At 42.1% G+C, this 24,886-nt stretch overlaps 1 protein-coding gene and 1 pseudogene across 1 annotated transcript in view; one reads left to right on the plus strand and one right to left on the minus strand.

The window, feature by feature from the left end:
• Positions 1-1,102: 1,102 nt before the first annotated feature.
• Positions 1,103-13,460, minus strand: LOC118857509 (annotated as a pseudogene).
• A 5,775-nt stretch (positions 13,461-19,235) lies between these two features.
• Positions 19,236-24,886, plus strand: part of GJA5 (gap junction protein alpha 5) — a 35,947-nt gene continuing 30,296 nt past the window's right edge. The window contains exon 1 of the mRNA XM_036767662.1: positions 19,236-19,392. The gene's annotated coding sequence lies outside the window, so the exon portion shown is untranslated. The remainder of the gene's footprint in view (positions 19,393-24,886) is intronic.

Raw genomic sequence — 24,886 nt, forward strand, 5'->3', positions numbered from 1 at the left:
CTGATGTCAATTTCCCATTTATCAGTGTTAATCCCTTGTTTTACATAGTTCAGTATTGAGTTAGTCAATTGTTTGCCATATCTTTTTTCTCCTTCTTCTTCTTGCTTTTTTTTAATAGATTCTGATCTTAGCCTTGACAAGTCAGTGGGTTGACTTTATATAGATAGCTATTTCGGGAATAACTCCTATATCAACAAGAAACATTTTCCTATTAGAATAGAGTTTACTTAAATTTTTGTGATGCTATCTGGTACTCTCTATATCCAGCACCATAGTTTTAATGTCTCTCAATGTACTTCCTGCTATGGTTCCTAATTGTTTGCAGAATCCCTTTGAATGGCTGGATATAACTGGCAGTGGTTTTGATGAAGTGGATTTCAGGTCTCTGGCTCTTTGGATGACAGAGCTATACCAAGTGTTTAGGGAAAATTTGACTTTTCTTGGCATCCTGTGCTAATGGTGACATCTGTCTAAAGCTGGTAGATTTAGAGAACTTTAAATGTGCCAGCGATAAGAACTCTCTTCTCCCTCTTTCCCTCAAAGAGGTGGACAAACATCATCTCTCAAAACCAACACCTCTGGCTATTCTCTGTCTAGACTCACTTCTTCAGCTGTAGTGGAGCAGGATGGATGAAAATTGAACATGAATTACAGGAAATAAAGGCAGTGGAGGCTGTAGAGAGAAATAACCAGAACCAGCTGAGAGACTCCTCCCTCCACAACTAAGGAACCACTAAACAACTGGATTTACAAAATCCATTCATACAAGGGTGGTAAAGGGGGGAAGGGGAGAAGGAGAATGACAGAGGGTATTCCAATCATTACAGAGCTGGCAAATGCCAGAAAACAGTAATAGAAAAACTGTGGCTATTTTAGATTTGCAATGGTGCTAAAAATCTTTATATTGGTGTGAAAAAAGATTGTGCTCTACTCTCACAATAAAATAATAGATTTCCAGATCCTTGTAGAGGATGGGAATGTGCAAAAAGATACTTAGAGTGAGTCCTATTTTTCCTAGAGGAGGAGAAATAAGGAGAACAGTCACCAATGTCTCCCCACCAAATCCATCCCCACTGGAGGCAGTTCAACAGACCACAGCAGCCTACAGTTTGCCAAGAGATTGGTGTGGTGAAGTGAGCTTCTCTGTAGAGATTGAGCTGCTTAGAACGGACCTCAGGGAGACTGTCTTGGAAAGAGTCTTAGGAAGAGTTGCTTAGGAAAATTACCAAGGGGAAAAGGCACATCAGGAAGAAGTATACTTTCCTAGGGGTCTTGGCTTCATTAGGGCTTGATGATGAAGAGAGAAAAGAGGCTTGGAAGGAAGCAGTCACTGATGATGTAAGAAGACTACATTGCTTTCAGGAAGGCCAAAGATGGATGAAATGCAGAGTGGGAAGGTGATTGCCCAAAGTGCCTTTCTGTCTTGGATAATTGCTGATGAATTTCAATTCTGTTGTTGAATCAGCCATACTCAAAGCAGTAGAATAAGCAATAAAGGGATATATGCAGGAGATTGACTCATTGGCTAACAAGAAGAGATTCACAAACATTTGCTGGATCATAAAGCAAGAAGTGAAAAAGTATGTCAAAGACAATCTTGCTGAAACTTGGGAATGGTTGAAGCTTTCTCCTAGATAACTCAAATGCTAGGTCCATAATACCCTGGAATTAGAAGGCATTAATGACTCTACTGAACACAAAAGTGGGAGGGGGCCATAAAGAGAGCAACAAAGACTGAGATGAGGGTAAACTCTCACCAGGACCATACATCTTCACACAGAAAGAGGTCTCCAATAATAACAAGCAGCTGAAAGACAGTCGGATTGCTCCTCCTTCCTAAGCACACCACTGGAATATTCTGCTCACCATCTGTGATTCACTCTCTTACTTATTTTCCTCTGCTTGCCCTTCCTCAAAACTGTTCTTCCCTCTTATATTGGATCCAGGTGTCCACTTTGGAGATAATATAGATAACCTAGATGGAGTCCTTGATACCCTTAATGGAGTCCCCTGGCAAGAAACATTTTTGACAGTATTGGTCATCTTTACTTCTATCTCCCCCTCCTGGATCATTGCCTTGCCATGGTAGAGAGGCTTGTGTACTTCAATGAAACTATGAGCTATGCCATGCAGGGTTATCAAGACAGATAGGTCATAGTGGAGAGTTCTTATGAAGGTGATCCACTGGAGAAGGATACCATTCTAGTATCTTTGTCAAGAACCCCACAGACAGGACATCAGAAGACAAGCCCCTCAGGTCCAAAGGTGTCCAACATGCTCTTGGAGAAGGGTGGAGGACAATACAAGCAGCTCCAATACTAATGAAGTGGCCGGGCCAAAGCCAAGTGAATGCTCAGCTGCAGATATGTCTGGTGATAAAAGGAAAGTCTGAAGTTGTAAAGATCATTGTGGCAAAGGAACTTAGAATGTAAGATCCATGAACCAAGGTAAGCTGGATGTGGTTAAACAGAAGATGGAAAGATTAAACAGGGTCATCTTGGGTGCCAGTGAACTTAAATGGATGGGAATGGTGATCACTACCTTTACTACTGTGGGCAAGAAGAATCCGTTAGAGGAAATGGAGTAGCCCTCATAGTCAATAAAAGGGTGAGAAAAGCTCTAATAGGGTATAATCTCAAAAATGACAGAAAGATATCTGTTCAAATCCAAGGTAAAGCATTTAATAACACAGTAATACAAAACTATGCTCCAACCACTAATGGCAAAGAGGACAAAGTTGATCAGTTCTATGAAGACCTAAAACATCTTCTAGAAATAACACCCCCCAAAATGTCACATTCATCATAGGAAGTTGAAATACTGAAGCAGGAAATCAAAAGTTAATTGGAATAATAGGCAAGCTTGGTTTTGGAGTACAAAATGAAGCAGAGACATGCTGGTCATAGCCAACATTCTTTTTCAACAACTCCAAAAATGACTCTACACATGGACATCACCAGATGGTCAATACATAAATCTGATTGATTATATACTTTGAAGCCAAATGTGAAGAAGCTCTATATGGTCAGTTAAAACAAGACCTGGACCTGACTGTGTCTCATATCATGAGCTTCCTATTACAAAATTCAATTTTAAATTAAAGGAAGTAGGGAAAACCAGCAGATTGCATAGATATGACCTAAATAACCTCCCTTATGAATATGATGTAGAAGCGATAAATAGATTTCAGGAACTAGATCTGGTAGATAGAGTGCCTGAAGAACTATGGACAGAGGTTTGCAATATTGTACAGGAGGCAGCAGCAAAAAACATCCCAAAGAAAAAGAGTAGCAAGAAAGCAAAATAGCTGTCTGATAAGGCTTAACAAATAGCTGAGGAAAGAAGGAAAGCAAAAAGTAAAGGAGAAAGGAAAGATACATGCAAGTGAATGGAGAATTCTGGAGAATAGTGAAGAGAGATGAGAAAGATTTCTTACATCAGCAATGCAAAAAAATAGAAGAAAACAACAGAGTGGGAAAGGCAAGAGAATTCTCTTCAAGAAAATTGGAGGCATCATTTATGCAAAAATGGATATGATAAAGGACAAAAATACTAGGGGCTTAACAGAAGCAGAAGAGATTAAGAAGAGGTGGGAAGAATAGAGAGGAACTGTACAAGAAAGATCTTAACATCACTGATAACCATGATAGTGTGGTTACTAATCTAGAGCTAGAACTCCTGGAGGATGAAATCAAGCAGGCCTTAGGAAGCTTTGCTAATAAGGCTAGTGAAGGTGATGGTATTCGAGCAGGGCTATTTAAAATCCTAAAAGATGAAGTGCTGCACTCAATATACCTGCAGATTTGGAAAACTCAACAGTGGCTACTGGATGGGCAAAGATCGGTTTACATCCCAATACTAAATAAGGGCAATGCTAAGGAATATTCAATTACTGAACAATTGCATTCAATTCACACACCAGCAAGATTATGCTTAAGATTCTGCAAGCTAGACTTCAGTAAGATGTGAACTGAGAATTACAGAAGAATAAGTTTTTGAAGAGGTAGAGGAAATAGAGACCAAATTGCCAATATTTACAGGATTATAGAGAAAGCAAGGAAATTCCCCCAAAACATATACTTCTGCTTCATTGACTACACTAAAACCTTTGATTGTTTGGATCACAACAAAATGTGGCAAGTTCTGGGGGTGGAGCCAAGATGGCGGCTGGAAAGCAGAGACTTGCATGAACTCCCCACCATGTCCTTCCAAAAACCTATAAAAAATGGCTCTGAACAAATTCTAGAACTGCAGAACCCACAAAATAGCAGAGGGAAGCAGGGATCCAGCCCAGGACAGCCTGGATGGTCGCTGGATGAGGTCTATGGTGCATGGAGTGGAGGGGAGCAGAGCTCAGTGTGGTAGGCAGGAGGACCAACAAGTCCAGGAGCCGGGCAGGACAGACCCTAGCACCCTGAATCAGTGAGCTGTGGCAGTTACCAGACTTCTCAACCCACAAACACCAAAGACAGCAGAGAAGGTTAGTGGGAAAAGCTGTGGGGGGCAGAGTTCCGTGGTTCAGCCACCGCCCCACGGGCAGCAGGGGAGGTGCAGCTACAGAACTACAGCTGCAGTTGCTTCCGGCCCCAGGCCCACGTGGTGGGAGGAATTAAGTGGCGGATCAGAGCAGGAGTGCAGAGCCTGCTGAAGATTTGAGTCAGGTCTGGGTTGGTGGTTCTTGAGGAAGGAGGAGTGCTGGGGTGGCAGAGCTGGCTATATAGAAATAGCTCTGAAATCAACAGCGCATCCCCTCAAGCTTGGAACAAAGCACTCTTTGCATTACAAGCAGTCATACCCCTACAAAAAACTCAAGGGTCAAGTAAGTTGGCTGGGAACATGGCCAGGCAGTGAAAACACACCCAGGTTCAGTCTCAGACTTTGGAATCTTTCTTTGGAGACAAAGAAGACCAAAACATATGGCCTGAAGAAGTCAACAAAGTCCAAGAGCCTATACCAAAAGCCTCCAAGAAAAACATGAACTGGTCTCAGGCCATGGAAGAGCTCAAAAAGGATTTGGAAAAGCAAGTTAGAGAAGTAGAGGAAAATTTGGGAAGAGAAATGAGAAGGATGCAAGAAAACCATGAAAAACAAGTCAATGACTTGCTAAAGGAGACCCAAAAAAATACTGAAAAAAAAATTGAAAAAAACAACACTTTAAAAAATAGACTAACTCAAATGGCAAAAGAGTTCCAAAAAGTCAATGAGGAGAAGACTGCCTTGAAAGGCAGAATTAGCCAAATGGAAAAGGAGGCCCAAAAGACCACTGAAGAAAATACTACCTTAAAAATGAGATTGGAGCAAGTGGAAGCTAGTGACTTTATGAGAAATCAAGATATTCTAAAACAGAACCAAAGGAATGAAAAAATGGAAGACAATGTGAAATATCTCATTGGAAAAACCACTGACCTAGAAAATAGATCCAGGAGAGATAATTTAAAAATTATTGGACTACCTGAAAGCCATGATCAAAAAAGAACCTAGATATCATCCTTCAAGAAATTATCAAGGAGAATTGCCCCGATATTCTAGAGCCAGAGGGTAAAATAGAAATTGAAAGAATCCACAGATCACCTCCCCAAATAGATCCCAAAAAGAAAACTCCTAGGAACATTGTTGCCAAATTCCAGAGCTCCCAGGTCAAGGAGAAAATACTGCAAGCAGCCAGAAAGAAACAATTTGAATATTGTGGAAAAACAATCAGGATAACACAGGATCTGGCAGCTTCCACATTAAGGTACTGAAGGGCTTGGAATATGATATTCCGGAGGTCAATGGAGCTAGGATTAAAACCAAGAATCACCTACCCAGCAAAACTGAGTATCATGTTCCAAGGCAAAATATGGATTTTCAATAAAATAGAGGACTTTCAAGCTTTCTCAATGAAAAGACAAGAGCTGAATAGAAAATTTGACTTTCAAATCCAAGAATCAAGAGAAACATGAAAAGGTAAACAAGAAAAAGAAATCATAAGGGACTTACTAAAGTTGAACTGTTTTGTTTACATTCCTACATAGAAAGATGATGTGTATGATTCATGAGACCTCAATATCATAGTAGCTGAAAGGAATATGCACATATATATGTGTATACATATATATACATATGTGTGTATCTATGTATGTACATATGTAGGTATATATAAATATATATGTATACACACACACACACAAAGGGCATAGGGTGAGTTGAATATGAAGGGATATCTAAAAAAATAAAATCAATTTAAGGGATAAGAGAGGAATATATTGAGAAAGGGAGAGATAGAATGGGATAAATTATCTCGCATAAAAGTGGCAAGAAAAAGTGGTTCTGTAGGAAGGGAAGAGGGGGCAGGTGAGGGAGAATGAGTAAATCTTGCTCTCATCGGAATTGATCTGAGGAGGGAATACCATACACACTCAATTGGGTATCTTACCCCACAGGAAAGAAGGAGGAAGAAGATAAAAAGGGGGGATAATAGAAGGGAGGGCAGATGGGGGAGGAGGTAATTAAAAACAAACACTTTCGAAAAGGGACAGGGTCAAGGGAGAAAATTCAATAAAAGGGGATAGGTTAGGAAGGAGCAAAACATAGATAATCTTTCACTACATGAGTATTGTGGAAGAGTTTTACATAATGATACGCATGTGGCCTATGTTCAATTGCTTGCCTTCTTAGGGAGGGTGGGTAGGGAGGGAAGAGGGGAGAGAATTTGGAAATCAAAGTTTTAAAAACAGATGTTCAAAAACAACAAGAACAACAAAAAAAGTTTTTGCATGCAACTAGGAAATAAGATACACAGGCAATGGGGCATAGAAATTTATCTTGCCCTATAAGAGAAGAAGAGGAAGCGGGATGGGCGGGGAGTAGGGTGACAGAAGGGAGGGCTGACTGGGGAATGGGGCAACCAGAATATATGCCATCTTGGAGTGGGGGGAGGGTAGCAACGGGGAAAAAAATTGTAATTCAAACTTTTGTGAAAATCAATGCTGAAAACTAAATATATTAAATAAATTAAAAACAAACAAACAAAAAAAATATGGCAAGTTCTCAAAGAGATAAGAGTACTAGATTATCTTACTTGTCCCCTGAGGAACCTATACATATAGGCCAAAAAACAACAGTTAGAACCGAACATGGTACAACTGATTGGTTTAAGATTGGAAAAAGAGAGTTATACATGATAGTTATATGAGATTCCATGCCGTCTTGGGGAGGGAGTGGGGAGGGAGGGGAGAAAATCTGGAACTCTATGTAGAACCGTGCGTGGTAAACTAAAAATAAATAAATAAAAAAATTAAAAAAAAAGATTGGAAAAAGAGTACTGCAAGGCTGTAGATTGTCGCTTATTTATTTAACTTATACACAAAGTACATCATGCAAAATGCCAGGCTGGATGAATCAAAAGTCAGAATTAAGGTTGCCAGGAGAAATATCTACAACCTCAGATACATAGACAGTATCACTTTGATGGCAGAAAGTGAAAAATTTTAAAGCCGCTTGACGAGGGTGAGTGTAAAAGCTGCTCTTGAAGCTTAATAACAAAAAAGCTAAGATTTTGGCAACTGGTCCCATCACTTCTTGGCAAATAGATGGAGAAAAATGAAAGCAGCGTCAGATTTTATACTCTTGGGCTCAAAGATCATTGCAGATTTGCAACTGTGGCCATGAAATTAAAAGACGCTTGGAAGAAAAGCTATGGCAACTCTGGAAAGCATACTCAAAAGCAAAGACATCAACTCACCAACAAAGGTCTGTACAGTCACAGCTATGGTTTTTCCAGTAATAATATATGGTTGTGAGAGTTGGACTATAAGGAAACCTGAGTGCTCAGATTGAATTGTGGTGCCAGAGAAGACTTTTGAGAGTCCCTTGCATAGCAAAGAGATCAAATCAATCAATATTTGAAGAAATTAATTGAGTCTATTCTCTGGAAGGACAAATACTGAAGCTTAAATACTTTGGTCACATAATAAGAAGACAGGACTCACTGGAAAAGACCCTGATGTTGGAAAAGATTGAAGGCAAAAGGAGAAGGCGACAGCAGAGGATGAGATGGAGAGACAGTGTCATGGAAGCAACAAACAAGAGTTTGGATAGACTTTAGGAGACAATGGAGGATAGAAGGGCCTGGTGTACTATGGTCTGTGGGGCCATGAAGAGTCAGACATGACTGAACAACTGAACAACCGCCTCTGTATCACTTCTGCTACCCAAATTATCCACTATAAGGTGAATAGAAAGAACCTGAAATCTTTCATTGTGAAAATTCAGGAAATTCAGAGCTTTCCCAAAGCCCCACTGGGCTTCCCTGAACCCTCTATCCTCTTCCTTTTGTTCATCATTAGTGTCAATGAAGCAAGGACCCCCGGGAAAGTTACATTTCTTCCAGTTGTGGTTCTTCTTATTATGATCTTTCCAAGCAACAGAACAGAGGACAATCTCCCTGAAGTTTATCTCATTGGCCCATGAAAGTTTCAGCCACTTTCTAGTCATATAACTCCTGAGGCCCAGACTACACGGCCACAGTGGGTAGGTGTGTTCACGGGGCAGGTTGTGAAGTGAGCGTTGAATTGAGAGGCCAGTTCTTTTCTTGAAGAAAGATTTCATGATATAAAGGGGCCCTGCTTCTGTGTAGTCCACAAGTCTTTGACCTCTCTCATTTCTTCTTCTTAGAATATTCTTTTCCATATATTTCATGCCATCCTGACCTTTTCCCACTTTGGCATTTAAGTCACTGAATATCCTAAGGTATCTTGTTTTATTTTGGAGGATATTATTGAGTTATTTTATAGAATTTATTTACCTTTTCATCCTCAGAAAACAGCACTGGTACATAAGCTGCAATGCTGGCCTTTTCGCAAATATTTATCATCGGTACTACAATATAAGGATGCCGTATATTCCAAATGGTGGAGGGAATTCATCCTGGGTGACCTTACCTGGTTTTATGTTACCACACATTATTTTGCAATCCTCCAAGTCTTTCACATTCTTTTTCAATATTCTTGTAATAACTTTAGTCTTTTAATCTATTTCTAATCCTAATATTCAGAGTCCAGCAAAATGGGAAATAAAATTGGAAATAAAAGAAGACTTTTCTGGAATCAAAACTTACAGTGGCTAATGAGAAAATATACAAAAATGGAAAATGCATGCAAAAGAAGTTGGGCCAATAGACTGCTCCAAGTAGAGGAAAGTAAAAAGAAAATAAAATTTCCAGAGTAAGGAAGCAAAAATCCCAACAGATACAAACTGAACCAAAAACAAAACATGAAACAAGACACAAATTAAGACTTTAAAATGTCATGATGGAAAAGAAAACATTGAACAAGCAAAAAATATATTTAAAATAAACAATTAAAACATAAAAGAGAAAGGAAAAGGAATGAAATAAAATTTCTTCCTGCCAGCATCCACAAAAACCCAAAGCCATCACTAATAATCACATTGCAAGAGAGGATTAAAATAACCTTTCAAAAATAATAAAGCGTAAATCCAAATGACAGAAGAGAAAGCAAAAGGAAAAATAACCTTTCAAAAAATTAATTCCCAAGGATTAGTTCCCCACATGTAAAGGAGTTAAAGGGGTGGTGGGTGTTCCACATAGTGCATGACACACGTGTAGAAAAGTAAAAGGAGTGCCCCACCTGTAAGTGGTATAAATGGCAGGCACATGGTGGGGGGGAGGGGAGGAGAGGCCTGGGATTGGGGGAGACTGGCTGGGGGTGGGGGCAGTGAGGGGGCAGGGGTTCTTATGGGGAACTGGTGCTGCCTTGACTCAGCTCTTGATTATTCTAAAGACTTGCTCAGGAGGTCTAGGTGTATGTAATATGTACATGTATGGGTTTATGTGTACGTCTGCATATACATATATATATATATATACACATACACATGTTTGCACACATATATATGTATGTAGGTACCTAATACCTTCCTTTAGGACTCTGTTTCTTGAGGGCAGTGATTTATTGTTGACTTCAAGGAGCTCACAATCCATTGTGGGAGACAACGTGCAAACAAAGATGTACTTATAAGATGTGCGTGCACATGTATATGGATATATATATCTACATGTCTATGTCTGTCTGTCTGTCTGTCTCTATCTATCCATCCATCCATCCTATCTCTCTGTCTATCTATCCGTATCTACGTATCATCTTATTTCTCTATCTATCTATGCTGTCTCTCTATTTGTATCTATCTATTTATCTATAGTTAAATCTTCTACATTAATAGGCCTTTGTCCACTTCTGATTTTCATGACCCACCTCCTCTCATTCCAGAAAGTCACACACAGGAATTAATTTATGGGTCTAATCCAGAGCTCTGTAAGTAAACAAGACTACCAGTGCTTTCAGTTACTCTGACAGACTTGATCTGGGGCCCCAGGGAGGAAGCTAATGACTTGTAGTTACTTTGCTATTGTTTTCCGAAAACAATTTGACTTCCTTTCTGATAGCCTCCAAATTCCTCCAATACACATTAAGGAGCTGGGAGCCAGGGGAAGGGCTGAGCCCCAGCCAAAGCAGGGTGTACAATGCGATCTGGGTAAGATCCCTTTTATATTCCAAACTCTACATCGTCCAGAAGCAATGAAAGGCAGGGTGATGTGGGGGCATGACACATCTAGCCTGAGGGCTGTGGGGAGCTACTCTCTTCTAAAGCTTGGGGACCTCTCCTCAGGCTCAGAGGACAAAGCAAAGAGAAAGGCTGGAAGACCATCCTGAGCACCCTGGTCTTGCCCTAGGGGACCTGTCAATATTAGCTTGTATCTTACTGGGGATTCAGCCTGCGTTCAGGTGGGGATGGGGAGTCACCACCTTCTTATCCCTGCTCCCCACTAAACATACACTTAAGGGTGAAAGTTAGGTCCTATTGTCCCACATCGTTCCCACTCCTAGGAACAAACCTCAATAGTGGTTAATTTCCTTGCCCTCAATGACTCTCTGGTTATCTTCAGCTGACCCATTAGAATGTAAGTTCATTGTGAGTTGGAATAAGAATTGTTTCATTCTTTGTACTTGTATCTCCAGTGTCCATAGCAGTTTCTGCAACGTAGTAGGTGGTAAATAAATATTTATGGGGCAGAAGTGGATAGAGCACTGGGCCTGAAGTCAAAAAGGTCAGAAAGACTAGAGGTCAAATCTGACCTCAGACATTTACTAGTTGTGCAAACCTGGGCAAGTCGCTTAACCCCTGCCTAAAACTGGAGAAGGAAATAGCAAACCACCCCAGCATCTTTGCCAAGAAAACCCCATGGACAGTTGGTCCAGCGGGGTCACTAAGAGTGGGACATAATTGAACCACAACAAATAAGCATTTGCTGGTTGGCTGGTGAGAGTTATGCTACATGGCCTTTCTTATCATGTACGTGATGCTCCTAGGGACTCTGGTCCATTTCCATCCTGGTCCTGGGGTAGCGGTGGGGGAACGGTGACCACTATGTCCTAGGTACCCAACTCAATCTGTAGAACGGTCCTGTCAGGGGTTCCACTCAAGTGTGCTCCTGGGAACACTGATTCGTGGATAGGGGTGTGGAAGAGCTCAGAGTTGGGTACTTTGGGAAGCAAAGGAGATAAAAGTGTTAAAAGTGATAAAAGCACAATCAGCCAAATCATTGGTAGGATTTCACAACTTTGTAACAGGGCTTGGTCTAGTCATAGTGTATTGATGATGTTATTGTGAAATGACATGGGTTGTAACAACTTAATGAAGGTTTTATCTTGACAACAACCTGTTGAGATATTACTTGTTGTTCGGCCATTTCAGTCATGTCTGACTCTCCATGACTTCATTTGGGTTTTTTTTTTGGCAAAGATGCTGAAGTAGGTTGCAATTCCCTTCTCCAGCTCATTTTACAGATGAGGAAACTGAGGCAAACAGGATTAAGTAACTTGCCCAGGGTTGCACAGCTAGGAAGTATCTGAGGCTGGATTTGAACTCATGAAGCAGAGTCTTTCTGACTCCACATCCAGTGCTCTATCCACTGTGCCACCTAGCTGAGATATTACTATAATACCTATTTTGCAGAAGAGGAAACTGAGGCACAAAGTTGTGAAGCATCTCAAAGGTCCTTTACTGCTCTAAACCCAGGATTTGCTCGAGGTCATCCAATAGTGGCAGATCTAGCGTTAGAGAACCCAGGTATCCCTAAGTCCTAACCTAGAGAGTGATCTCGCCAATCGATGACTCTAATCCAATGAACAGCACCTTTCACTTAACCCTGTTTGCCTCAGTTTCCTCATCTATAAAACAAGCTAGAGAAGGAAATGGCAAACCACTCCAGTATCTTTGCCAAGAAAACCCTAAATGGGGTCACAAAGAGTCGGACATGACTAATTGACTACACAACAATGACAACACCCCCTTCCCCCCACCCCCACCCCCAAAATAACAACCCAGAGGCGACTCAAACTTATTGTTTCTTCTTTAGAAAAGCAAGCAGGAAACTGTAACTTTTTTTTTTGCAAACTGTTTCTTCTTTCACAACATGAGTAGTATGGAGATACGTCTTATATGATTGTACATATATAACCAATATCAAATTCCTTACCATCTTAGGAAAGGGGGGAAAAGGGAGGGAGAAAATTTGGAACTCAAAGTTTTATATAAAAAAGAATGTTAAAAATTGTCTGTATATGTAATTAAAAAATAAAATACTATTAAAATATAAAAAAGTAGGCAGGGTTATATCATTTACGTGAGGAGAAAAGTGGTAACTCCAACCATCTGCAGTAATCTCCTGTTCCTGAATGCAGAGCTCAGAGATGCCTTAGCCAAGGACTTACAGTGTGCATGGAGGTTGAACTGTCATCCTGGGTGTTCCCCTGGAAAAGGTCTCCATGAACGTCATAAGATGAGCTCTACTGACCTATGTCTCAGGAGCCCGATTGTGCTATAAAGATGGCTGTTGGCTCAGTCAAATCTGATCTGAGTAGACTGGTTCAGGACAATGCCATTGGGAAAAGAATTAAGCCTTGGATGATTATCCTTCCCATTATCCCAGACCCATTTTGTTTGCTCAGGTTGCCTTCCTAGGGACTCAGCTCAAGTCTCTCCCCAAAGGGTCCTGAGTCAGGAGGATCCGGGAGATTCTACATGCCTTCAGTCTCCCCAACAAGACCTCTGAAACTTTGTCTTCAGCACCCAGACAAAGTGAAAGGGTCACAGGATCGCTCAGAACACCAGGGGCAACGTGGGCTGTTTCTTTCATTGTCTGTTTCTTGGAACAGCGTGTTCTGGCAAAGAGAGACTTGTCCATTTTAGCCAGTATCTGAAAAGGAAAAGATTTAAAAGGGGACTGCTTATGCCTGCAGTGACTGTGTGTCTACTTACAATGGGGTGCCAAACTGCACTGGCTGAAAAGCATGACCTCAGCTGGCTAATTGTGGCTCCAATTACCCAAAATGCCCTCCCAGTGAGTCACTGGGGATCCATTGCTCTTGCAATTAGACCACAGGAGGACTTACCTGCATGCTGTGTGGCTGAGAAAGCATAAGGAGAGATGGCCCTTTTAACATCTGGACCCAAGTGTCTTGGGAAGGAAAATGAAAGAATCAGAGATTCTTAGGGTGAAAAAGACTTTAAAAGGTCTCCTAAGTCACCCCCGTGCTTCTAGGGCACAAGCATTATGGACAGAGAAGTGCATTGCAGCACAGATTTCTTTAAAGGGTTTGAGGGAGATTGCATTTGCTTTCCAGGGTAACCCACGTTAGTAATTAACAATCTCCCTAGTCAGAAAGTTCTTTCTTGTGTCTAATCAAAATCTCTCCTGTTACAGTTTGATTCAGTCCAGCATAAAAGAGAGGCCTATGAAGCACCTACCCAGAGATAGCTGTGCTAGGTATAGTCCGGAGATACATGGTTTAGAGAAGATGCTCCTGTCTGCATATAACCTAAAGTCCAGAATGTGGATGAGATGGATAAAATTACTGTAATACAAATTAGAAATAGCTTACGTTGAAAAGAAAAATGAAAGAGAGTGGCAAGAGATATTTAAGGGAAGAGATTGCTTCTACCAGTGGTAATCAGAGAAAACGTGATGGAGGGTCTGAGCTAGCCCTTGAAGGAATGTTTCAACAGGTAGAAATGGTGTAAAGATTTGAAGGTGAACATAAAGGGGAGTCTGTCCAAAGCTCAGATTTTGTTTCCCCAACCAGAAGTATGTGATACTTGTAGAAAAGGGAATATGTCAAATCCTTATTTGGTCCCCCAAAGAACCTAACATGATGCATAATGCTTTATCTATTGGTTGATATACTAACAGTCTAACATCCTACTCTGATTCAGCTAAATCCCAACTGGTGTAAAAAAAAGAATTGCTCTTGAATAGGTTGTATTATTTGAATTCACACTCTATATTTCCATTGGGTTGGAGCCATTTGCCATATTTTGCATAATTATGCCAATTTTGAATTTGAAATTGAATTTTGAATTTGAATTTAAACTTTTAATAGTGCTGACTTGAATACATGTGACTGCTTTAAGGGATTGATTGTTTGCACTAATCAGGACCTAGATGTATTTCACTGTGTTGTGGAAGTGATCCTAACTTCTGGAAGGCTGTGCCAGTGGACACCAAGTTCTGACAGAAGGGTCCTGCCAAACAGGTGAGGAGGAGGAGGAGGAGGAGGAGGAGGAGGAGAAAGCATTCAGGACAGTGTCCTGGTACAAGTGAAGTGAAGCACCAATAGGGCTTTTCCCAAAATGGCAGTCCTGGGAGGGAGTCACCAGAAAGGAGAGGAGGGCCCCAGGACAGAGTTTTCTCAGAATGGAAATGTGATAGGCTAGGAGGAGAAAGGAAGGTTCTATAGGGAGTGCACGGGTAAGAGTTCTTAGCCTTTTAAAAGTGTATAAATCCAGAACTGAATGCCTCATTCTTAGGACCCAACCTATGCTGAATATTAAGGCTAGAGGGTGAAGAGGAGAATAAGGCAGCGCCCTCTTTCAGCAAAGGGACCATGTGGCTACATACAGGTTGGATACCACTAAGAAAATGCCCTGAGGTTCCCAGAATGAAGATTTCCCTACATTTGTCAGCCTCCTCATCTTAGCCTTGGAGGGAAATAGGCCAAGAATAAACCAGAGTATTGGTGGCTGGGCAAAAGCAACCTTGCTTTGGGTCCTGCACAAGATGCCATCTTAAGTAGAGTGTGGTAATTGGACAGCTGCTTGGCTTCTGAAGGCTGGCATGATCCAGGGACCACAAAATGACTCCAGGAAACCACATGACTAAGTTTTATTCCTAGCTCCATACCAAGTTGCCATTAAATTTCTCTATCTCTTCATTTCTCAAACTACCAGATAAGGCTGGTTATACTTGTCCCTGATTTTACTCTCAACTTGGGCATAATGTTGTCGTTCAGTGCTATCATTTTTGTTTGATGCGTTATGACCCCATTTGGGGTTTTCTTGGCAAAGATAGTGGAGTAGCTTGCCATTTCTTTTTCTAGCTCATTTTACAGGTGAAGAAACTGAGGCAAACTGAGTTAAGTAACTTGGCCAGGGTCACACAGCTAGTGTGCCATCTGAGGTCAGATTTGAACTAAGGTCTTTCTGGCTCCAGGCCCTCCAGGCACTCTATCCACTGTGCCACCAGTCTGCCCACATGGAGGAATCTTTTGTTTTCTAGGTTTTCTGTGGAAAATGGAACATTCTCCTCTGGTATCCTAAATGGCCCTATTGGTGTTGGCTACTTCCTAAACCTACAACCTCATGCATTGGTAGCCCAGTCACCCAGCATTTAGACAGTTCCATTTCAAAGCCTTCCCACCATTGGGGCTACTTCCTTGTTAGAAGTATTGTGAGTATTTCCATGGGTCCATGGACCCTGAAATTACTGTGTAGGATGACTATTACAGAAAAGAGGCCCAAAGTCACACTGCTAGGTTCTTCTCTGGCTTAGATCTCGCTGGGCATTTTGAGGGTGGAAGTGTGGAGAGACAATCTGAGGTTTTCCATGAGTTAAAAAAAATCAGCTGCACATGTACAAGAAGGGAAAGACATGGCTCCACAGTAGTTTGAGTGAAAAAAATCTGGAGGTCTTAGTGGACTGTGGACTTAATATAATACAACAGGATGACATGGGTACAAAATGTAATGGGATCATTTTTTTTAACCAGACCTATGATTTCATTGGTTTAGGGAGTATGTGGTGAAGAAACTCCCTCTACCAATCCAGATCAGTACTTTCTGTGTAACACAGTTTCATGATTTGCCTAGGGGAACAAGGGAAGGAAACAAATATTTATTAAACACTAAGCACTTTACAAATAGTATCTTCTGGCGGAGCCAAGATGGTGGCTGGAAAGCAGGGACTAGCGTGAGCTCCCCACCAAGTCCCTCCAAAAACCTATAAAAATGGCTCTGAACCAATTCTAGAACTGCAGAACCCAAAAAATAGCAGAGGGAAGCAGGGCTCCAGCCCAGGACAGCCTGGATGGTTGCTGGGTGAGGTCTATCCTGCATGGAACTGGGAGCGGAGCCGGGTGGAGCAGGCCCTAGCGCCCTGAATCAGTGAGCTGTGGCAGTTGCCAGACTTCTCAACCCACAAACACCAAAGACAACAGAGAAGGTTAGTGGGAAAAGCTTCTAGTGCCATAGCCCTGTTGTTCTCTACCCTACATAGATCATATGTGGAACACACTGGTACTCTGGGTTTGGCTCCAAGAGCCACCTTTTAGGAAGAACTTTGATAAATGAAGGATTATTCAGGAGAGGAGAAGAGTGAATGGGACAGATCTCTTTTCAGCAGGCCAGGAGGGCAGAATGTGCTCCACATACGTTGTTGGCTATAGTCACTGTATCTTATGGATTTGCGCTGTCGTTTTTCTTTATTGCAAAGCAAAGCTCTATCCCAGTGCTGTGGGAGGGGTGGGTAAATGGAGTAAAAATATAAAGAATCAATAAAACTTTTTTTTTTAATTAAAAAGGTGAGGAGCAAGGAAGAGCATAGCTGTGTAGAAGAAGCAGCATAAAGGAAGTAATAAGAGAGATGTACATCTAGAAGAGAAGGTGGACTGGGAAGTATGGAGAATGAGGCATAACTGATGGACAGTCCATATGCGTCCCATGGTATCTAGGCAATGTCAAGGGAAGCAGAGGAAGGCCAGTGGCAAGTTGGATGCACGCCTGTTAAGGATTCATAGGAAAGCATGGTCTCAAGTATGAAATAGTTGCTAACCGTATTGCTGGAGGGACTATTCACACTGATGAGATTAGAGTTCCATCCCAAGTATCAGATTATTGATAAACAGAAGCAATTTCAGAAGCATGTGACCCGAATGGTGAGGGGGGTTGGGAACCATTCCACACTCAGGTATGAGCTGGACTAGAATACCACTGAGGTCTCTCCCAACTCTGGGATTCTACAGGGCACAGAAATAAGAATTATAGCAAGCATTTATATAGCTAGCACCTTAAGGTTTGCAAAGCACTTTCTGTACAAATTTGTTATTCAATTGTTTCAGTCGTGTCTGACTTTTTATGACCCCATTTGGGGGTTCCCTGGCAAAGATATTGTAGTGGTTTGCCATTTCCTTCTCCAGATCATTTTACAGATGAGGAAACTGAGGCAAACAAGGTTAAGTGACTTGCCCAAGGTCACACAGCTAGTAAATGTCTGAGGCCAGATTTGATCTCAGGAAGATGGGTCTTTCTGACTCTAGGATTGGCACTCTATCCACTGTGCCACCCAGCTGCCCTACACACCCATATCATTTTATTTTCACAACAACCCTGAGAGGTAGGTGCTATTATTTAAACAATTTTACATGTGAGAAAACTGAGGCAGATAGTGGTTAAGCAACTTGCCCTGGGTCACATAGCTAGTGAGTGTCTGAGGCTAGATTTGAACTCAAGTATATTTGTGTGTGTGCGTGTATGTGTGTGTGTGTGTGTGTGTGTACATGACCTCACAATTTTTTCTAAGGGAGGCAGTTATGTAAGAAGGATTATAAATTGTATCGATTGACAGTCTGGACTGAATTCTCTTTCAGAAGAATGATCCATCAGGGGAAAAGAGAACAAAACCAAAAGCAGGCATGGTTTTCTGAGCAAAAGGAGATGAGAGTGAAGCCACTGGGTTTGGGACATAAGACCCTGGATTCTGCTGTCATTGACACATTTATTTTTGCTTGTTTAGTCATGTCTTCTTTTCCTCAGCTCCTCATTTTATCCACCTGTGAATAATGGCCGCTAGAACCTCTAATATGCTTGCCGAGTCCATGAAGTGGCAAGCTGCATGGTGAGGCACATGCACACCGTGGTGGAAAGAGTGCTGGATTGGGAGTTAGGAGACCTAGCTTTGCCACCCACTATGGGACCTTGGTTAAGAGCCATGTCTGCCTCAGCTCCTCCATTTGGAGTAGGATGGGGCTAGACTAGCTGCCCTCTAACATTTTGAGGTTTCTATGGATCCTTGGTGACTGGCTTACCTCATTTCAATTTGTTAATAACAACAGAATCAATGGATGACATGTTATTGAGTCATCCATGATCAATGATTCAATTAAGGAACTAGAAACGCAGTGGGCTGAAGGGAGAAAGAGAGAAAGATCTCTCAGAAACTGAAACCTAGCATTTTAAGGGGCAAATGACCCTGGCTGGTGTCTTCCCTGGTACATGCAGGCTTAGAAAGGTCCCCTACCTTTCTCTTGGAAAATTAACGTTCAATGACTGGCTGATTTTAGGCAAACATTTGTTGATCCAGTGCCTGGCCACATGATAAACACTTTTTGATTGATTTATTTCATCAACAACTTCTTCTGTGTCCCTCTCGGCACCTAGCCTGGAGTTTTTCACATAGCAGGTGCCCACTAACAACTGCATGTTGAAAGAATGGGTCATTTTCACAATTTGACAGGAGCAAGGCCAGGAGAGAGATCTTGGGGAGCTTCCAATATTCTTCAGGTGTACTTGGGGAAGGGAGATCTTGGGTAAAAAGAACTAGAGGAGGTCTTAGCCTTCGGGACTCCAGGAAAGCCTTGCCCATGCCCTAAGGGAGGCGTGCACTCAGCTCACACACAGAGCAGTGAGCTCCAAGGATTCAGGGAGCCCAGCTGTCAGAGGCGGATTCTATCTCCTTCTGGGGAGACTGCAAGGAGGAGAAGCTAGAAAGAGAGTGTGTGTGGGGGGAATAACTTTGCAAATGAGGAGAAAAGTTTGAGAGAGAGAGAGAGAGAGAGAGAGAGAGAGAAGGAGGGAGAGACAGAGGGGAAAAAAGGGTGGGAGGAGGAAGAGTAGGAAGAGGTGGGAGGAGGGAGAGAGACAGAGAGATTAAAAGAGAGGGTCAAAGAGGAATAACAGACAGGAACAAGAACAAAGACCAATTAGAAGCCAGGGAAGAGCTTTTGAGAGGGAAGAAAAATTTTTAAGAAGAAAACGAAAAGTTGAAGAGAACGCAAACAGGTAAGAATGAAATTGGCTTGGGGAGGAAGAGAATTGTGAGACATGGGTCAGTGGTGAGAGAAATCAGTTTTCAAGCTGGATAGGATTATAACTATTCCTGTTACACATTTTTAAAAAAATGTTCTGTCACTATTGCTATACCTAGCTGATTATGACTCTTGGTTAATATAAAAGGGAAAGGTTGGGTGGACCAATGGAGGAATTAACCCTTACCACTCTAAAGAGCTCTAGAATTTATGGTGGGAGACACTTGGAGTTCAAGCCTACCTCTTAACAGATGAGAAGACAAATGAGAGGCATCTGAGAAACAGGTTACAATTCAGGTCCAGGAAGTTTTTAGCTGAGTTGGAGAGTTCCCTTAAAAAACGAAAAGTCAAGTCTGTTTTACAATGCTTCCTTGAGGCATGGAATTTTTTTTGAAATGCCTTCCAGAATGTCTATGAAAGTATTTTGGTTTTTTCCCCCCTAAGGCATGTTGGATGGTTTAAAAATATTCCCTGCTTCGTTTCCTGCAGTGTATCATGTCCCTGCTGAGCCGCCGCAGCGGCTGAGAAATGAAACCTGCTCGTTTAGCTGCTAGTGGGAAAGAGACAGAGTGGAACACAGGAGGAGGAAGCATAAAGTAGCCCCTGTTGAAAATTTCCTTTTCAATTGTGTGCTGTCTAATGCAGGAGGACCTTGAAGGCCATGCCCTGTCCCTGAACTTCCTCCCATTGGTGCATAGCCCCTAACTTGGCTGTGTCCCAGTAACAAAGTGAGCTTGGCACCAGGTTTCCTGACGCTCCTAGCACTTTACCAGGAATTTTAAAGAAGAGTTTCTGAATATCTGTGTAACCAAGCACAAATCAGGTCTCTTCAGGACTCAGTTTCCTCCTCTGTAAAATGAGCCAAGTCGACTAAGTCACCTCTAAATTCCTTTCCAGCTCTGAGTCTATGATTCTGTGATTCTCGAGTCTCAAGCTTCAGTGGTAACCTAAGTTCTGCTCCCAGCTTCTCTACTAATAGTGTGGCTTTTTGACAAGTCACTTTTCCTCTTTGGCCTCTGTTCCTTTATCTGTAAGACAAGGAGGATGGACAAAATGCCCTCAAAAGTCCCTGGTAGTTCTGACATTCTGTGATTTTTGGTTCAGGGTTCTCAGGATGTGATATGGGTTCTGAGTCTCGCTCTTCTAATAACTAGGGCTTTGGACAAGCTATTTACCTTCACTGGTCTCAGTGTCCTGATCTATAAGTTGAGACGGCTGGACTAGATGATCTCTAGGCTGCCCTCGGGCTCTAACATTGTGTGATTCTTGAGTCTTTGCCCTCAAAATGTGGCAGGGACTGTGATTACTGGGCAAAGGATGGAGCACACTAGATATAATCTATGGTATAGCACAGTGGAGAGAGCAAAGATCCAGAACAGATTACCTGGGTTTAAATCTCATCTCTGAGGCTTATTACCTGTGTGACTTTGGACAAGCCACTTAACTTCCCAAAGTCTCAGTGTCCTCAACTGTAAAATGATGAAGGTGGATGAATTGCCCCTGACGTCCCTTCTAGCTCTCTGTGGGTGACCCAATAGTTTTGTCCCTCGGTGGGTGTTTGTTTCTCATCTACTCCAGCACTTGGGATCCATTCCTGGGTTTGAAATTCATGAGTAGGAGTATGCTTCTAAGAAGAACCCTTCCAGAGCAGATGCAAGGATCTGGTCATGGCAGAAGGTTCCTCAGGTTATACATTAGAATCCAGCACATCTAAAGCCGAGCTCCTGAGAGGCAAGATCCTCTAGAAACCTAACAGCTACATGACAAAATTAACATAGTGGTCCTATGTCTGGGTGGGGGATTTGAGGGAATCTAACTTTGTCTATTTCTTCTCTACCAATGAAGGGGATGATATCTGGCTGATTCAGCCAAAGATTTTCACATATACGTATATGTATAGATACACACACATATACAAACATACATATGTTTAGTCATTTTTCAGTCACGTCTGACTCTCCATGACCCCTTTTGTGGTTTTCTTGGCAAAGAAGCTGGAGTGGTTTGCCGTTTCCTTCTCCAGCTGATTTTATAGATGAGAGAAACTGAGGCAAACAGGATTAAGTGATTTGCCCAGGGTCACAAAGCTAGTAAGTGTCTGAGGTCAGATTTGAACTTGGAAAGAGGAGTCTTCCTAACTCCAAGCTTGGCATCCCATCCATTGTGCCACTTAGCTGCCTAGATAGATATATAGATATAGATGTTTATTATATAAATAAATTGATATGTAAATCAAAGATATACATATATGTGTGTATATATCTCAATGTATATCTACAACGGCCAGACTGTTTTACTTTGTTTTTTGTTTTTGTCTTTTTAAAACCATGGAGCCTACTGGTTGACAGGTGGGCAGATCATCACTCATTGAGGATGTTGTAGAGGCTGTCTTCCTGTTCAGGCACACAGTAGGCGGTACCCTGGGGGAGCCCTTGACTTCTTCTCTAGCTCTGAAAGTTGGAGTTTTCATGAATGTCCAACCAGAGATTAGGAAGACTGGCAGCTCCCCCTTTCTCCCTGTGATCCTGGTGCTCTCCAAAGAGAACCTTTGTCAGACTAGTCTTTCATGGCCAGGTGTACATTCACCACCTCTCCAGCTAGCAGTGGTTATCCCCTTTCAAGTGTTTCTAAGTCAGAATGAGTCAATGTAGGGTTTGAGCTCAATATTTTTTTTTGTCTAAAATCAAAGGGAAAAAAAAAACATGTCAGCAGGGTGAAATCTATTCTGAGACAATTACTTAGTAGTGGGTTGAAAGCAAATACTGTTCTTTGGGACAGTCATTCCAGCCCTGTCTCTTTCCCTAAAACTATTTTTAGGCAGGAAAGGATAATCATTTATAATCAATGCTTAAACTAAGTATTTATCTTGGGGAAAAGAAGCCTTGGCAAGATAACTTTCTTTGAATATTTGATGGGTGGTCATATGAAAGAGGGGTCACACTTATTTGACTTCAAAGGGCAGAACCAGAACCAATGAGTAGAAGTTACAAGAAGATCAATTTCAGCACAGTGTAAGGGGGGGGGCAGGGCATGGAAATCCTATCAGAACTGTCCAAAAATGTAACTGTCTGCTTTGATGGGTAGTGAGCTCCCTGTCACTGGAAGTCTTCAAGTAGAGCTTGGGTGACTGCTTGTCAAGGATGTCATAGGCAGGAATCATACTTTGAGTGGAAGTTAGACTTGGTGACTTCTCAGGTCCCTTCCAATTCTGCAATTCTATTATGATTCAAAATACATTGTTATCTATACTATTTGGGAAATGGCTGTTCTAATTAATTAAATGTTCACATTAATTGAAAGCTCTACCCTTCACACACTTTGTGGTACAACCAGACTAGACAACTTGTTGATCTCTGAACACGCCTGAAGTTTCCCACCTTGATGCCTCTGCTCAGGCTGTGCCCTCTACCTCAAAGCTTCATTCTTCCCTCCTAACTCTACCAATAAAATTCCTAGCCCTCTTTTAAGGTCCCTGAGTATCAGTTCCTCAGAGGGAGTGATCTCTCCCTCCTTGTAATTCCCTTGGCAAGCTGTATCTCTCTCATTATTGCATTTTCACATTCTGCCTCGTTTAAAGTTATTCATGTACATGTGCTTCTCCCTTTACTGGCCTGCAGCATTCTGAGGACTATGTTTATTCTTCTTAGTATCCTCCATAACACAGGGAGCCTTGGAGCATGGTAGGTATTCAATAAATATTTGTGGGATCAATGAGTGAATGCCATGGGCACATTAACAAACTTCAGAGAATTCAAATATCATAAAAACAAAACAGTGACCACTAAATCTCTGCTGGACCTCATTAACTTTCTCTTGGATGATTCTGAAGAACCTTCAGGATCTCCCTGTTCTTCAAGGTTTTTATCATGTTCAGAGAGCATCACTATATTGTATTTGTGTGATAGTTCTGCTCGACAGAGATTTCTGGTTAACTGAAATTTACTGCAGAGGATCTCAAGTTATGTACCACTTTTTGTTTCTTTTCTTTCCTCCCCTCCCCTCCCCTCCCCTCTCCTCCCCTCCCCTCCCCTCTCCTCCCCTCCTCTCCCCTCCCCTCCCTCTCTCCCTCCTCTCTCCCTCCTCCCTCACCCTCCCCTCCCCTCCTCTCCCTCCTCTCCCCTCCCCTCCCCCTCCCCTCCCTACCCCTCCTCTCCTCTCCCCTCCCCTCCTCTCCTCTCCTCCTCTCCTCTCCTCTCCTCTCCTCTCCTCTCCTCCTCTCCTCATCTCTCTCCTCTCCTCTCCTCTCCTCTCCCTTCATTCTCCTCTCCTCTCCTCTCCTCTCCTGTCCTCTCCTTCCCTTCCCTTCTCCTCTCTTCTCCTCTTTTCTTTCTTTCTTTCTTTCTTTCTTTCTTTCTTTCTTTCTTTCTTTCTTCTTTCTTTTTTCTTCCTTCGTTCCTTTCCTCCTTCTTTTCTTTTTTTCTTCCCCCCCCCCCTTCTTCCTTGCTTCCTTCCTTCCTCTCTCTCTTCTAATTCTCTCTCTCTCATTCTCTCTCTCTCTCTCTCTCTCTCTCTCTCTCTCTCTCCCCCTCTCTCCCTCTCTCTCTCTCCCTCTCTCTCTCTCCCTCTCTCTCCCTCCCTCTCTCTCTCTCTCTCTCTCAACTAAGGGCCCTTTGAAGATTACTAGAATACATTTCAAGGATTTTGCTTTCCCCATCCTAGATAGGAATGCACCTGAGCTCATCAAAATGAGTCTGGTCCCATGTAGAAGCTTTCAGGTTCCATGATCAACCCTAAGACATTTGAAGCTCATGGTAAACCACACTACAGTTTACACCAAAGACTCCTTGGGGGCAGCAGGGCTAGTTTGGAGACTGTCTCTATGTATTCCTTCCTCCTCCTGACTCAAAGGTTACTAGCAAAGCAGGTGAGTAGTATAGGGGGCCAGAGAATGCATGAATTGGAAATTATGCAACTGTGCTCTCTGGGTTCCATCCTGGCACATTCTGGACATGATGCACGCTTCCACACTTTGCCATTCATGGGCTATGGGCTGTTAGACAAGCCACTTCAATGTTTAAGTTTTAGTCCCCTCGTAGAGAGGGAGTTTCTGGTATTGGGGCAGTGCTGTCAAGCTCAAATAGAAATGGGGGCCACTGAATTGCCTGAATAAGGATCCCTGTGGGCTGCATATTGACTTAGGGAACTATATATTAACATTAGGGTTTTTTCGGTATTTTTATTTTCTTAAATATTTCCCAATTACATTTTAATCTGGTTGGGCAGCCCTTGGGCAGGTTGTGGGCTGTGTGTTTGATACTTCTGGTGGAGGGGATGAAATACTGGATTTTGGAATCCAAGGACCTAGATTTGCATCTTAGTTTTATATTCTACTAGCTGTGGGACTTTGGAGAATTCACCAAATCTCCCAATTTCTAGTGAATATGCTTTGATTTTTTTAATCTGTAAAGGGAGCAGGTTGGATCAGCTGGTTTCCAAGGTCCCTCCCACTCTAAATATTTAACATGATA

The sequence above is a fragment of the Trichosurus vulpecula genome, chromosome 7 (genome assembly GCF_011100635.1).
Source record: "Trichosurus vulpecula isolate mTriVul1 chromosome 7, mTriVul1.pri, whole genome shotgun sequence".
Classification (NCBI taxonomy): domain Eukaryota; kingdom Metazoa; phylum Chordata; class Mammalia; order Diprotodontia; family Phalangeridae; genus Trichosurus; species Trichosurus vulpecula.